The sequence below is a fragment of the Sturnus vulgaris genome, chromosome 3, assembly GCF_052056855.1.
Source record: "Sturnus vulgaris isolate bStuVul1 chromosome 3, bStuVul1.hap1, whole genome shotgun sequence".
In the NCBI taxonomy this organism is placed as follows: Eukaryota; Metazoa; Chordata; class Aves; order Passeriformes; family Sturnidae; genus Sturnus; species Sturnus vulgaris.
Window position 1 is genome coordinate 107,568,495 of NC_142245.1, and position 14,480 is coordinate 107,582,974.

The following is a 14,480-nucleotide window of genomic DNA, read 5'->3' on the forward strand; positions in this document are numbered from 1 at the left end:
ACCCTGAGCAGGTTTGCTGGTGACACTGAGCTGTGTGGTGCAGGTGACAGCTGGAGGGAAGGGTGGTGACACTGAGCTGTGTGGTGCAGGTGACAGTGGAGGGAAGGGTGGTGACACTGAGCTGTGTGGTGCAGGTGACAGTGGAGGGAAGGGATGCCATCCCGAGGAGCCTGGACAGGCTGGAGAGGTGAGCACATGTGAACCATGTGAAGTTCAACAAGGCCAAGCACAAGATCCTGTGCCTGGATCAGGGCTATCCCAAGCACAAATACAAGCTGGGTGGAGAATGGATCGAGAGCAGCCCTGGGGACAAGGAACTAGGAGTGCTTGTGGATGAGAGGCTGGATAGGACCCAACAATGTGCACTTGCAAAGTCACCAAGGATCTTCTTTCAGCCATGAAGATTATCAGAGGGCTGGAGCATCTTTCCTGTGAAGAAAGACTGAGAGAATTGGCGTTGTTTAACCTGGAGAAGAGCAGGTTCCAGGGAGACCTTGTAGGCCCCCTTTAGGTACTGGAAGGCAGCAGTAAGAAAGCTAAAGAAGGGATTTCCTACAAGGGCATGCAGTGATAGGACAAGGGGGAATGGCTTTAAACTGGAAGATTTGGAATAGGTGTTAGAAATAAATTTTTTACTGTGAGGGTGGTGAGACACTCGCCTATGTTGCCCAGAGCTGTGGCTGCCTCATCCCTGGAAGTGTTCCAGGCCAGGCTGGATGGGGCTCTGAGCAGTCTGGTCGAGTGGAAGGTGTCCCTGCCCATGGCAGGGGGTGTGGCAAGATGATTTTTAAGGTCACTTCTACCCAGACAATCTGTGATACTGTGACTTTCATCCAATCTCCAGCGCATCCAGTGGACTATAATGAATTTTGAAGTTGACCCTACTTTAAGGCAATCTTTTTCACTAGGCTGTATGGACTTGTCTTCAAAGAACCCTCACTATCAGGATTAAGAATTTTTAACTGAACATTCATGATCCATTAGAGTTCTGTAATTTTTGAATAAACAGTCTTTTCAGTGCTTTATTTTTGCATGGGATTATCTTACATATAATTTTTGAAGTCCAGACATATCAGCAGCTTTTCTTGAGTTTTTAATGGGAATTAAAAGCTAAGTAAACTGGGAATGAGTTAGAAGTTTTTACTTGCATCCTAATAGTGATCTCATTTTGAGTCTTAACTACAGCATATCACAGAACTTAATGTCATTTGGATAAAGCAATTCTATGTTTTACATGGTTTGGGGGAAAATAGTGAATTACATGCTCTAAGGATGGGCTCCTGAAGTATCTGTCTGCATTTCTTTCTGGAACTTTGTTCATTTGGTTTAGTGTGTATGCTTTAACTTCATTTACAGCATCAACTAAAGGCCATTTAAAGAAAAAGATGGGACTTGACAGACTATTAATGCTGCCTTGCTGATCTTCTAGGTCTGTAAACTCATTACTAACCTGTAATATCTTAGTGTTTTGAAAGCATTTTTAAAATAAAAAAGCTTCTGTAAATTATCTTGGCAAACTTTGTCATAATTGCTCATTGCGTTTGAGTTTGCAAAAATAGCTTTGTTTATGATGTGGTATTTTTAATGGCATATTTCACTGTTTCCATTTAAACTTGGAAGTGACATCTTTGTTTTTCCCCTTTAAAGAGCAGTATAATCCAGATGTCTGTCAAAAGAGTTGTTGATGTAGCATTTTATGAGTAATCCTTATGTTTGAGGTTTTTGTTTTGTCAGAACTGTTTGCCAAGCTCTTATGAAGCTCCCCATGAATATTATTGATGTATATTTCCTTTTAAAGAAGTGATTATCCAGGCAGGAATATAAACTCAACAGCCAGTTCTAAACCACAAATGTTTTCTCAAAAGTTATGTGATGTCACAGGAGGAGTTAATTTGTTGATGCAATGGAACAAGGGGAATACTGAGTGAATATTATTCTCCCCTTCCCTCTCCACTTATTAACCCTTTGAAACACAAGCTAGTATTTGAGTCTGGAGGACTTCAACTATTGCACAGTGACCTCAGGGGTTAGTGTATGTCTAAATCTTTGAAGAGGTGTTCATAGATCCCAGTCTGTTTTCTGAGGGAGGAGTGGGATTGTGAGAAACTGAGTAAAACATACCAAGTAGCCTTAGTTATCTAGCATTTATAATTTCAAACCTAGAGCTGATGGTACAGTGATGCTCCCATTTGTTGCTGCTAAAAAGTTTTCTGTAAATATTTGAACGTTATGTGTGTGCAGACATCCTTCTCTAGTCACTTTTTCTCAGGTAGTTCCTTTGTTTAGGTGGCTGTGGCTTATATTCTTTGGACCTTAGTGAGGACTGGCAGCATTGCCAGGCTTTCCCCAAGCATTTCAGAATCCTTATGGCTTGCAAATGGCCTGGGATCTGCAGACCTCACAGCATTTTAGCTTGCAAATTAGTAGTTGGCTGGCTGTCGAGGAAAAAAGAGAGCTCTAAATTCTGTAATAAATAATATATTAGGGTAAACATAACAGTAGTATTCTGCAGACATCTACATACATCAACAGTGGTGCAGAGCAGTCGCTCCTTTATAGAAAGTCAGGTGGGGCTGTGAAAATGGATGCATCCTTCATTTCCAACTCTGTGTTTTATTTTTTCTATGCTAGCCTGCAACTCTTGGCTGCAGCCCTGCCGAACTTCAGAGCCTGTGTAGCTTCTTGTGGGATCTGTAATTACTCCCTCCTCAGACCACTTGCTTGGCTTCTGGCAACAGTAGGACAGCAGGTCACACCAGGCATTAATTATAGAGCTTTTCATGGTAAACATGCTGAAGATAACAGATAAAGATGGCAGCACACAGGTGTCCCCAGCCTGGCAGCACTGACAGCTTCGGGTCTGTCTGTGCTCACCTGCCCTGTCCATACACCTTCCCAGCCGTGCTGAGCTCAGTGTCCTCAGTGACTGGTTTGATTTGGCAGATACACTGCCTAGAGCACACTTCTGCTCCTGTAAAGCTCCCACTTAGCCTGCCTAGCAAGAGTTCATACTTCATGTCGGAGTCAGTTCCCCCCCCATCCCTCTGATTTGCTTTCCTTTGCCTTGTTTATTTGCAAAGGGAGGGTGTTCCATGTCTGGTATTTCATTCCTGTTCTTCAGCCCCTGCCCCAGGCTGTGGTACCTGACATAGGAGAGGTTGTTTGCAGGGCAGAGCATCTTGTAAAGGGCATTCTAAAAGCACTTTGTGCTTCAGAGTTGATTTATAGCTTGTCTGCACAGGCAGGCTTTCATAGTATATTTTTGTGTTAAACTTTTTCTGGATAATTAACCTACAATAACTATGTCCACATCCTTGGCTTCATCCTTCTTGTCCAAATAATTTTTTCAGCCACAGGTAAGACGTGGGAAGGCACAGCATGAAGCATTGCATCCTCACTGAGGTCCATGTTGTGCAGCTCTGCTGTTCAGTGATCTCTTATTCAGGGAGGCTGTGGAACAATGAGTCCCTCATTGCAGTGCCAAATGTTGCTGCCTGCTCCTTGCCTTTCTTCAGATCTGCTGTATGGCTTTTGGATGCTTTGTCTGTGACAGAGAAGCTCTGAAACAGTGCATTGCTGCATAAGAAAATTCTGGTTTTGGCTTGACACTGTATGAAATCATTGTCTCCCTCATCCTCTCTTGTCTTTTGGAAGCTTCTTTCCTAATTTACTTCTTAAAGCTGAGCTTTCTGCTAGCTGTTTGTGCTCTCCCCATATCTCATTGTTTGTTGGTGCAGCTGAACTCTTCTTTGGCAAGCCTAGAGCTGTAGAGGGGAGTCAAACTGATACAGCTCCTCTCTCCAAAAGATCCAGACCTGCTCCTCACTGACCAGGTCTTTCATGCCAAAGGCACTTCTGATTGTTCTACCCTTTCTTGAAGGTACTCGTGTTGATGAGAGGTGAGCTGACACTGAATTTTCATACCATGGCCTGCAGCTGGTTTAACCTGAAGAAACAGCTCTCTCCTTCAAGAAGGAAGAGATGCAGTATCTGAAGTAGATATCTTCAGTTCTACTTACTTCAAGTCACTAATTCAGAAGCATAGGCAAGGACAGAATCCTTAACCTGTCCATTTTGCAGTAGTTAGGCTCCCAAAGCAGAGATAAGGCTGCTGCTGTAGGCACCTTCAGCTTCATGGGAGTTAGTACAGGGAATGCAGGTTTTACCTCTGTGCAGGGTAGGACACTGTGATGAGACACAACCTCGGTTTGCTGTTGAAAGCTCCTTGCTGTGTTTCTGCCTTCTCTAGTTTCAATATTTTATTTTAGTGGTTCAGAACTACCTATCAGGTGTTGCTCCCCCACAATGGTAACTGCAGTGAAGTTTTGGTAAGCTTAAAATCCTTTCTTACAAGCAGCCAAGATTTTCTAAAGCAGAGGGAAGAAAATTCACCCAAATGCTAGTAAATCATGTAAGCTGCAGTATGTTAAAGTCCATTAGGTCTGTCTTCATATTTCCCCAAGTAGTTTTTTACACTTCTCTGGAACTGTGTGTCCAAGAGTAAGCAAACAGATTTTGAGCTTTGGCCCAGTTTTGTGTGCCGTTTTCATGGTGACAAGTAATTGCTTTTCTTGTTCCTTAGTTTCCTTCTGATTCTTCTTTCTTCAGATGTCCCATATCCAGCTGTGAGTTCTGTTTTGCCTTTCTGTATCACACTGCTGTCTAGAGCCTGCAATATGCTTCCTAAATAATATTCATGTCTTTTGTTATTGAGGTGAGAGAGGTTTCCTTAATGTAAAACTGTCATTGGCTTCTCAGGCTTCTTCTCTATCTGAAATCCATTTTATTTTTCTTAGTCTCAAATGGTTTTTTCCTGTTCTGTGAAGTTCTGGAACAAGGGTCCTGAGATGGCTTTCAGAAGTGTATGATTCCCAAAGGAGATCTTTCAGAGTAGCTCTGGTCTAGTGTTGCCCTTGGAGATGATGGGGTAACTATGATATGACTCACTATGCAAAACAGAAATTACTCCCTTGAGTAATTTCCCCCTTTTTTCCATAAATTGCCTCATGAAAACAGTGCTCTGCTCTTCTCAACAAACTAAAAGCAAAACAAAGAAAACGTTGCCTTTTTGTTTCAGTGGTTTTAGGCAGCCCATGGTATATCCCTTAGTCATCTTGTGAAGTCAGAAACACTCAATTAAAAAGTCACAGCAATGTATTCAAGAAGTGTTAAGTAGGTAAATAAGTAGACCAACTGTTAGAAAAACCTTAGCTCCAAAAAGAGTCAAGACTTGTAAAGAAGACAGGCTCAGGAAGAGCATGGAGCTCAGTTCGATGGAGTGAACTGTAATGATTAGGGATAATGTGGAGAAGATGTTTACATTTCCACACTTGCCCCAACCTTTCATGTGCTTCCTCTTTTAACATCTTATGTTTTCTAGAAACTAACCTTCAGCTGGCTAATGGTTAGACAACACGGGTTTTTTTCTGCATGTAAACGTTCTATGTGTTTTATTGAATCATAGAATGGTTTAGGTTGGATGTTGGTTAAGTAGCCTGACTCCTGGAAGGTGCTCTGCCAAGGCAGGGGGCTTGGAACTCTATGACCTTTTAAAGTTCTTCCAACCCAAAGGTGGCCTTGAACACCTCCAGGTCTGTAGATGGTCTTGACTCTGATCTTCTCCCACAGTGCTTGGTTCTTCATTTCCGCAGTCTCTGCCTGCAACTTGGGCAGTGTGGGTGGAGCACCTGTGACTGAAGACTGAGGCAAAAAAGCCATTGAGTATCTTAATGTTCTGCATGTCCCAAGTAACTGGGTTTCCCATTTCCTTCTGGAGAGGGACAGCATTTTCACAAGTCTTCCCTGTTGTCACAAAAGTACCTATAGAAGCATTTGTTGTTGCCCTTGATGTCCTTGGCCAGATTTAGTTCTATCAGCACTTCAGCTTTCCTAACCTGATTTGGGATATCATTCATCTGGCCCTAATCGTATCCTTTTAAATTTTTTTTTTTTTTTAGTGGCTTGATCTTTTTTCTTTTTCCCCTTGTTTCTCAGACTGATGGTGCGTTGTGCCTCTCAGCCAGCTCTCATTACAGATCATTCATTGCAGCATGAGCCATTTGGTCAGCTAGTCAAGCCAAAGTTGCTATATGCTTCATTTGCAGAAATATAGAAGGAATTTAGCAGTTTTATTAAACTCTTAATGGAGCTCATTGCCTGACTGATCCACAAAGTGACCTTGGATAAGTCATTCAGTTTTTCGTGTGCTTGTACCCTTACCATCCTCACTTTCACCACACCTTTTTGGGCTGTAAATATTCAGCACTGAACCAGTTTCAGGCTTCCACAAGGGAAATTATTTGGTCAGGCTATTTAAACATAGTAAAAGTCATGCAAATATTCTGAAATAATATCCTAGCAGGGTAGGGAGATAACTTCCAAGGGGACGCTTTGTGTGCTTAACTTTCCATAGCTAGCAGGTTGGATTAGCGAAGTGTTACTTTGCCACTTCAAAATTATTATAAATGCACAAAAATTAAGTTTATATAAAATGAAAAAAGGCTTAAGCTGAGGTAATGGGACAGAAGCCCTGATTGTTTTGCAGAGGGAAGTGCACTGTAAACTTCAGATTCAGATTGTATCAACTCAATTACATGTATGCAGCAATTTTGTCATTGTAAGAATCTTCTTAGTAGAAACTGAAACTCTAGTGCTAAAAACATGAAATCAATAGGCACAGTTATATCCACTTAAAAAAAAAGTGTATTGATTTGCAGATAATGACAGCAGTTCATTCTTGCAGGATTACATGCCACTTCCTGTCATAAAGATTACTTTAATATGTATTGCATCTGAGATGGAGAATGTAGGGATAAAACTGCTTTGCTTTAATGAATAGTCATTTTACTCTGTGCATTAAAATGAGATATATTCCTTTAAATTTATCTCCAGGGATTATTTTGATTTCATGGGCAAACTCTATGCTACCAAAGACTCTAGAACACTATTAAACTTTTAAGTAGTCTTACATTGCCTTGTTTTTGCAAGTGCTTGAACTCATCCTCTCTTTGATAGCAACTAATTAAGCAAAATATCGTGCTCTTTCTGGTCTCCTCCACATCCTTGATTAGAGGGTTAACACCATGTTATCTTGGGTATTAGATGTTCTTTGCTAAAGCCTGAGTGCCTATCAGCATCTAACTCTGTGCTTTGTAACAAATTCCTGTCGCCTTCTGCAGTTTAAGTTCTCTGTGCTGATCATGGTGGTCTCTCATTGAGCAGCTTTTTTCATTTTTTTTTTTTTATTCTGGTGCTGTGATTCATTTGAAGCCTATTCCTATTAAACATAAGTCACTTCTTGTGTTAAAATAATTATTTTCATCTTTTTCTAGGTAATCTGGCTTACCAGAAGTCTTCTGCTAAATGCAAGGGTTTGCTGTCCTGTTTACTGACTGTTACACCTGAGGCTGATTTTGATACAGATTGTGGATATCGCAGGGTAAGTGTGCAGATGTCTCTTTTTTTGTGTGGTTTTTCTTTCATGGTCTGTTCCTTGCTTACACAAACACAATTTGGGGATTGCTTTCCTTTTCAGTGGCTGCAGCAAGTCCGTATTGCAGCTCGTGCAACTGAGCATCTGTGTTATAATAGAAAAATACTGTAATATGGTAAATGGTGATAAACCTGATCAGGAGTATTTTAATTTGGTGGTGTAGCTCCAAGAGAAAGCAAAGTTTTTTGTGTATATAGGCCTAGACTCATGGGTCCATATCTTATAAAACTAAAAAGCTGTAAGAGGTTTATTTGAGTGTAGTGAACTTTGAGTTTTAAGCTGATAAAAGTGCATGCATTTTTATATTAGAAATGACACATTCTTCATAATGTACATAGTTAAAATATCTGTGAAGTTTGCAAGATTGAGTTCAAATATTAGGAAAATGAAGACTAAAGGTTAGTTGGTTTCTTGGGGGCATGGGGAGGGAAAAGGAAGAACAGATTCCCTCTCTTATTGAAATCTGCTATGCACATTACAATAGAAACTTAAATACTTGACTTCATTGTTAATGATTCTTGTGGAATTTTTCACCTCCTGCCTACGGGAGGAAAGTTCAGTTTTGTGAATAGAGACTTGATTTTTCCTCCTTTTTTTTTTTTTTTTTTTTTTTTCTTCTTCCTCAGTCTTGATCTCACCTGCTATTTTGTTTCCTTATTCCCTTTTCTAGCTTCCTTTTGCACTTCTCCCTGTATTTTATTATGGAGCTAATCTTCCTTTGGCCAGCTTTCTGGCTTCGTCCATCCAGATACATAATTTTTTGGGATAATTCAGGCTGGAAAACACCTGTGCTGTTGTCTAGTCCAGCCTCCTGCTCAGAGCAAGGTCACTTTTAAAGCAGGTTGCTGGGGACCATATGCAGTTGGGTTTTAAATATCTCCAAGGCTGCAGACTCCAAAACTTTGTTAAACCCTTGTTACCCTGTTTCGGCACCTCATGAAGGGTATTTTCTTCATTTAATAACTGAATTTTTGTTGTTGTAGCTTCTTTGATCTTGTCATATTGCTGCCCTTTCAAAGAATAGGCTCACTCTGTTCTCTTTGCATCTTTCTTTTGGGGAATAGGAAAACACAGTGAGATCTGAGGGAGACCAGTGTTGTAGCCACCACTGTCCTCCACTGAGGACATACTGGACTTTGTCTAGTATGTCAAAGCCTTGCTGTTCTGGAGGGCTCACAAATGCTTCCCTGGGCCTGCTGGCTCTGCTCTCACCAACACAGTTCAGAGTGGACACACTTGGGTTTGTTTCAAGGGCATATTGCTGGCTCAGTTTGTACCTGCTGTCTGTCAAGACCACCAAGTCCCATATTTTATTTTTCATCTTTTCATTTTGTTGAATCTCTCTCATACACAGTCATGCATTCCTTACTTCCTGCATTTGCTCTTTACGGGATTCCTCACTGAACACCTCAGTGTCCCCAGTGCACCTTCATCATCATGTTTTTGGCAACCTCCTCCCATAAATGTGCATGAGCTACACTTTGGAAATAGTGAAATGCTCTTGGAAATTGATTTATTTCCATGAGCAGCTAGCTTAAAGCTTTCCATATAGCTTTGATAATTTAAAATTCTTTTTCAATTCCTGTCATTAGTATATTCACAATAGATCAGGAAATTGTGTGTATGCTTGGATGTGTACAAGTGTGCATGAGAGTGTATTTAATCCCTTTTTCTGTACTGCCAGTACACAGCCATAAATAGTGCATATAATAATAATACATATATGAAACTTGCTGGAAATTGAGTCTGAATTATGAACAAGTCTTATTTTATATTCTTTATGTTTATCCCTGCATGTGTATGTGTAATGCTACAAATTGCAGATGCCAACAACTGTAATTGTAGTGGTGGTGAGATCAAACGTTCTGCTCTTTTTCTTTTTTTGCTGGCCCTCACAATGAGTAATGCATCTGCTTTTCTTGTATTCTAATAGAGCATGTATGGTGGGAGATACACCAGAGAAGAAACACTCAGGAATACAGTCTCATCCTTAGCTTGACATCATGATCAGATGGTTCTTGAGGAAAGGACACATAGTCCTGTGCTCTTGGAAGCTTTGCTGTCTCATTCCTTAGGGAAAGGACCAAGAGGGCATCAGTAGACCGGTGCTGAGATCATCATTACTAGTTTGGCCAGGGTGTCTGGAGCTCCTGTACAAATCCTTCTGTTTATATCTGCTAAGGAGAACAAAAGAATTCACTGGGAGGGGCAAGTGGAACAAAGGGTTAACCATATTAAGTCAGGGGAAAAAACAATTGAGCAGAAAATAAGTGGAAAGGAAAAGAAAATGTACAGAAAGGAGAATAAAGACTTTAACTTGTGACAAATTGTGTTGGTTTTAATTCAGAGAAGTGTTGTCCAACTCATGAAGAAGTAGTTACACGAGTGCAGCTCATACGGTGATGAGTGACAGTTTAATTCACTTTCTGTGGTGGGGAATGTCTAGTAAATCTGGCTTGTGATAAGTTGCCACATTGCCTAGTCACATCAGTATGAAATGTCTGGGATAATCTTAGGCTGAATATCCAGTTACTGCACAGTGATTCCATTGGGCTGTGGGATGCCTATGGGTGTTTCTGCCATGGTGGCTGTGATCTGGTTATATAACATATATGTAAAAAAAAAATTAAAAATTAGTAATTTGGAAACGAGAAGCCAGGTGAGTCCGGGCTTCCTCTTGGAGGCTTCTGTTGCATGTGAGAAATTTTTTGAAAAGGCTGTGAGTTCTAGGATGGACTGTCCCTGTCTCCTCCTGGTAGCGAGCTGCACGTAGGAGTTGTGCACTTGTCTGTCTCACCCGTTTTTGGATATTCCTAGCTCAGCTGTTCCCTTTAAAAGGCCTTTTAACTCAGTTTTTTCTGAAGGATATAAATAGTATAGCTGCATGTTGACTGTAGCCCTGTATATCCTGACAGTCATGTGTGGTTGCAGTTTTTGTATTCCAGTTGAAGAAGTACTTAACACCAGTGTTTTCTGGCTCAAACTGAGTTAATTTTCACTGTATGCAGCACCTCTTAGGATAGTGTGGATGGCGGGGAGGAATTTGAGATGATGTTGAGAGCTGTTTTGGTGAAGAAGTTATTTTAATAACTGTGGGTCTCCCAGCACAGCAGACTGTTTTTTGGAGTATTTCTTAGGAAGAGAGGTCAGGAAGGTCTGGAAACTGTGAGACCTTAGATGACCATGTGTGTTTAGGAGCTTGAACAGTGATTGTGTCTTACTTTTCATTTTTCACAGTTTTCAAGTGGGTGAAAGCAGAGATTTGGATTTATTCCATTTTGTCCCTTTCAGGAGAAGGAGCAAGCCAAATAAAGTAAAAAAAGTTGGGCACAGAAATCTGGGGTCACACTTCTTGGATGAATTTGTGATAAGCTTTGGGATGCAGCAGAGAAACCAAATAGCAACCTCACTTGTCTTTGGGACGGTATTCAAAGATGGTATTCAGTTTGGGAATGACCTTGGAGGGATTACCTTGTCCAAGCTCCTGCTCAAATCAGGCGAACTGCAGAGTCAGGGCAGGCTGTTCAGGGCTGTGTCCAAGTCCAAGCAAGTCCTTTAATACTCCTGAGGACCAGGGCTCTGCAGCCTCCCCACACAGCCATTCTGCTGCTTAAACACCTGTTGTGAATTCCTCTTCCTTATCCCTTACCAGATTTTCCCTTGATGCATCTTGTACCTGCTGCTTTTCTTACTGCACACCCCAGGAAGATTCTGGCTCACCACATGCTCCACACCTTTAACCATCCACTAAATCATGACAAATTGGAGAATTATAATTATAAAATTATACTCAGATCAGTGCTTCCCGAGCACCTATGAGTCAGGCGGTACTTTTTGAGTTTGCATCCATTTAACAGCATCTGTGTTGGAGTTTGGGGGTTTTTTTGGGTTGTTTTTTTTGTTGGTTTGTTTGTTTTGGTTTCTTGGGGGGTTTAGTTTTGGTTTTTGGGTTTAGTTTCTGGGGGTGTTTTGAGGGATTTTTTTTTGTTTTGGGGTTTTTTGTTTGGTTTTTTGTGGGGGGGGTTGGTTTTTGTTTGTTTGTTTGTTTTTGAGAGCTGTGATTTTACTGTGCTGTTATGTCAGGGAGCAAGTGTGGACTGAGGCACAGACAACACTCACTCTGACATCTCTGTAGGTACCAAAACAAAAATACCTGTTTTTGTTTCTGCCTATAGATAATATATGTCAAATAGACATGGGTTTAGTCACAGAGCTTGGAGTTGAATATGGTTCCTGTTCCTGTCTTCTTACACAACTGTCTTAGTAATAGCTGTGCCTCAACTTCCATGCCTTTAAAATAGAGAGATTATGCACTCTTATTCACAGGAATGCTACAAGTCGTACAGTAACTTAAATGCTTTTAGTCACTTAGGAGAAAACTGCCATGAAAAAGATTAAAATGTGTTTTTATGGTATAAACTGTATGTTTGTACTTGCATAGATTTATGTTAACTCCATACTGTCTATAGGCTGCTTTTTAAACCTAAGAAGTGTTATTCTGTAATGCTTTGTGTTACTGTACAAATTGGATGCTTTTATCCAAATTATGTGTTGGAAATCAAAGGTGACACACAGAGGGGTTATTAGGATAGCCTTTTTCTCACACAGAAGATTTGGAAGTAGAAACAAAGCTTAGAAACTTGATTCTTTTAAAAAGTAAGTTCTTTCTTAAAAGCAGTTAAATATTCTTTCTGTCAGCTTTAATAATAATGAGCTTTTTGGTGCTGGGAAGAGTGATAATTGCAAATGGCAAAAAGTCATCAGAATGTTGTTCCTCTGATTGCAGATTTTATTAATCGTAAAAGAAATGATTCACCTAGAAAGGCTCTTTTATAAGTGCTCATTTACATGAAGATTTGCGGCCTAATTTATTTTGTTTAAAAAAAAATAAAAAACCACAAAACTCCACAACCAGGAACCTGCACAAATGTAGTCCTGTCCTTCAAAACCCTGGTTATTTTGTCCTTCCCATCTAGTTCGCTTAAAATGTCATCTGTGCTCCTTCTTATCAGGGGCACCAATCTTTATTTTGCCTCTTCTTTCTCAGAAATGTAGGTAAAGCTTCTTGGAATAATTTTATAGTTGAGTACTGCGCATCTGCCCTGCATGAATTTCCTCTACATTTAAATAGGATGTTTATCTTTTATGAATGACTTCTTGGGTAGATGAGTTGTTTGGCCCTTTACATGTTTCTGATCTCATGATGTGATGGGATTTGCAGATGTAAATTAAATTTTCATCTGTTTTCTCCCACTCCTTTTATGTTGTTTTCAACATGAGTCTTGAGTTGATAAAAAAATGGAGCACATCCTTCACTGTAAGAATACAATTAGTCAGTGAGTCTGCCCTGTGAGCTTAAAACAGGCTACATGCTAAAGTATCTCTTTAATTGGGGTTTTGGATGGTAAACTCTTTGGGGTAATGATGCAGCCTTTACATGTTCCTGCTAGAGAATTCATACAGAGAGCATTGCTGCAACATGAATATTCAACAGCTGCCTGTCCCTTATTCCTTGTGCTGAAATATTAATAGAGCAGTGATTCTTCACCTAATCGTGCTGAGATCAGGTGTGTGTAAGGTAAATCCAACTGCCACTATCCCAGTGTCCTGCACACACCCCAGCCTTCCTGTGGGATCACACCTTCCTGCACCACCCTGAACACCAGTTGCTCTCAGTAAATCCACATCTGCAGCTGCTAAAATGATGATGGGCTCTGCTCCTGGCTGTGTAACTCCAGTAACTCCAAGGGGGCAATAAAGCTGCTACTCAGCATAGCAAAAGAGAGTTCAGATGGAGAAGCACTTTACTGTAATGCCCATTGGGACAAAGCTTTCTTTGAACTTTCCCAGTACCAAACTGAGATCCTTCACCTGGCATTGTGATCACTTGGGCCTTTTCAGGACTCGGTTGCAGGAGGGTTTGTGGCAGATCTTCTAATAAAGCACAGAATTCCTGTGCCCTGCTGTGCTTTGGGCTGTAACTTGAAAACAAGATATTACAGAACTGATGTGGCAGATTTCTCAGTCTATTTTCTAAACTAATATTTCAAGTATGCCCCACTAATTCTGGTCTCAGAGTTGGCTGTTAAAAGTAGTGTATTTTAACACAAAATTATGCAGGCTGAAGTGAAGTAGGGTATGGTAGTGGAGCAGATTCTTCTGTTTCATGTGTATTTGAAAGCTGAGAAAGCTTCTGCCGAAGTCAGACAACACTGGCTTGTCATATTGCTCACGAACAAAAAGATTGCTCTTGGATGGAATTAATTTGCAGTATCTCATTTACTATCTTAGTTTTGTCATGAATTTCCCCTACTCGGCAGCCTGAAATGCCAAGTGAAAAAGTGTTTCAGTGGGAGATAATATAATATATTAAGAAAATGTTATTGATCACAGTAAGCTTTTACTGGAAGATGACTTTTTCTGACCGGAACACAAGGGACTTTGCCTTGTTATAGTAGGAAAATGTATTGTAATATGCAAACAGGATTATTGTTAAGGTCACAGCAACTTTGTTTTTGCGTTCCACTTCTTCTGGAAGCGAGCTTCTGCACAGCTAATGCTGTCAGCTGGGCTAGAGTGAGAGCAATTTCAGTTTTGAACTTTCAAGCAAGAGATTGCAGCAAGTGTTCTTCATTTTTGAAGTAGGGAATAAATACTGTTTTCCACATCACCAAAGGTCACCACTATAATTCGTTAGGGATTACTGTAAGCATTTCATTATGATGATGGACTGCTTTGTGGTGGTTCTTTTTGTTAGAATCAATTAATGTACATTTCCTCATCACATGTGTTTTATACATGCCTTACAGACAGAAAATGTTGCTCATTTGGGTTTAGAGTGGCTTCCACACACGAGGACTATGAGGCACTTAATTTTTCTGTGTAATGTGGGAAGATTAGCCAGGTGGAAGAGTCCATGTTGCTTACAGACATCTTATGTGGGTCTATGGACATAATTGCTCTGCAAAGCACGAAGGCATAAATTTGT

At 40.5% G+C, this 14,480-nt stretch overlaps 1 protein-coding gene across 2 annotated transcripts in view; it reads left to right on the plus strand.

Moving 5' to 3' along the window:
* Positions 1–14,480, plus strand: part of KLHL29 (kelch like family member 29) — a 387,747-nt gene that overhangs the window by 58,451 nt on the left and 314,816 nt on the right. The window contains exon 2 of one of the 2 annotated variants that reach the window (XM_014872970.2): positions 7,332–7,438. The gene's annotated coding sequence lies outside the window, so the exon portion shown is untranslated. Of the gene's footprint in view, positions 1–7,331; positions 7,439–14,480 lie in introns of those variants that run through there. The other variant, XM_014872968.2, reaches the window with a different exon arrangement.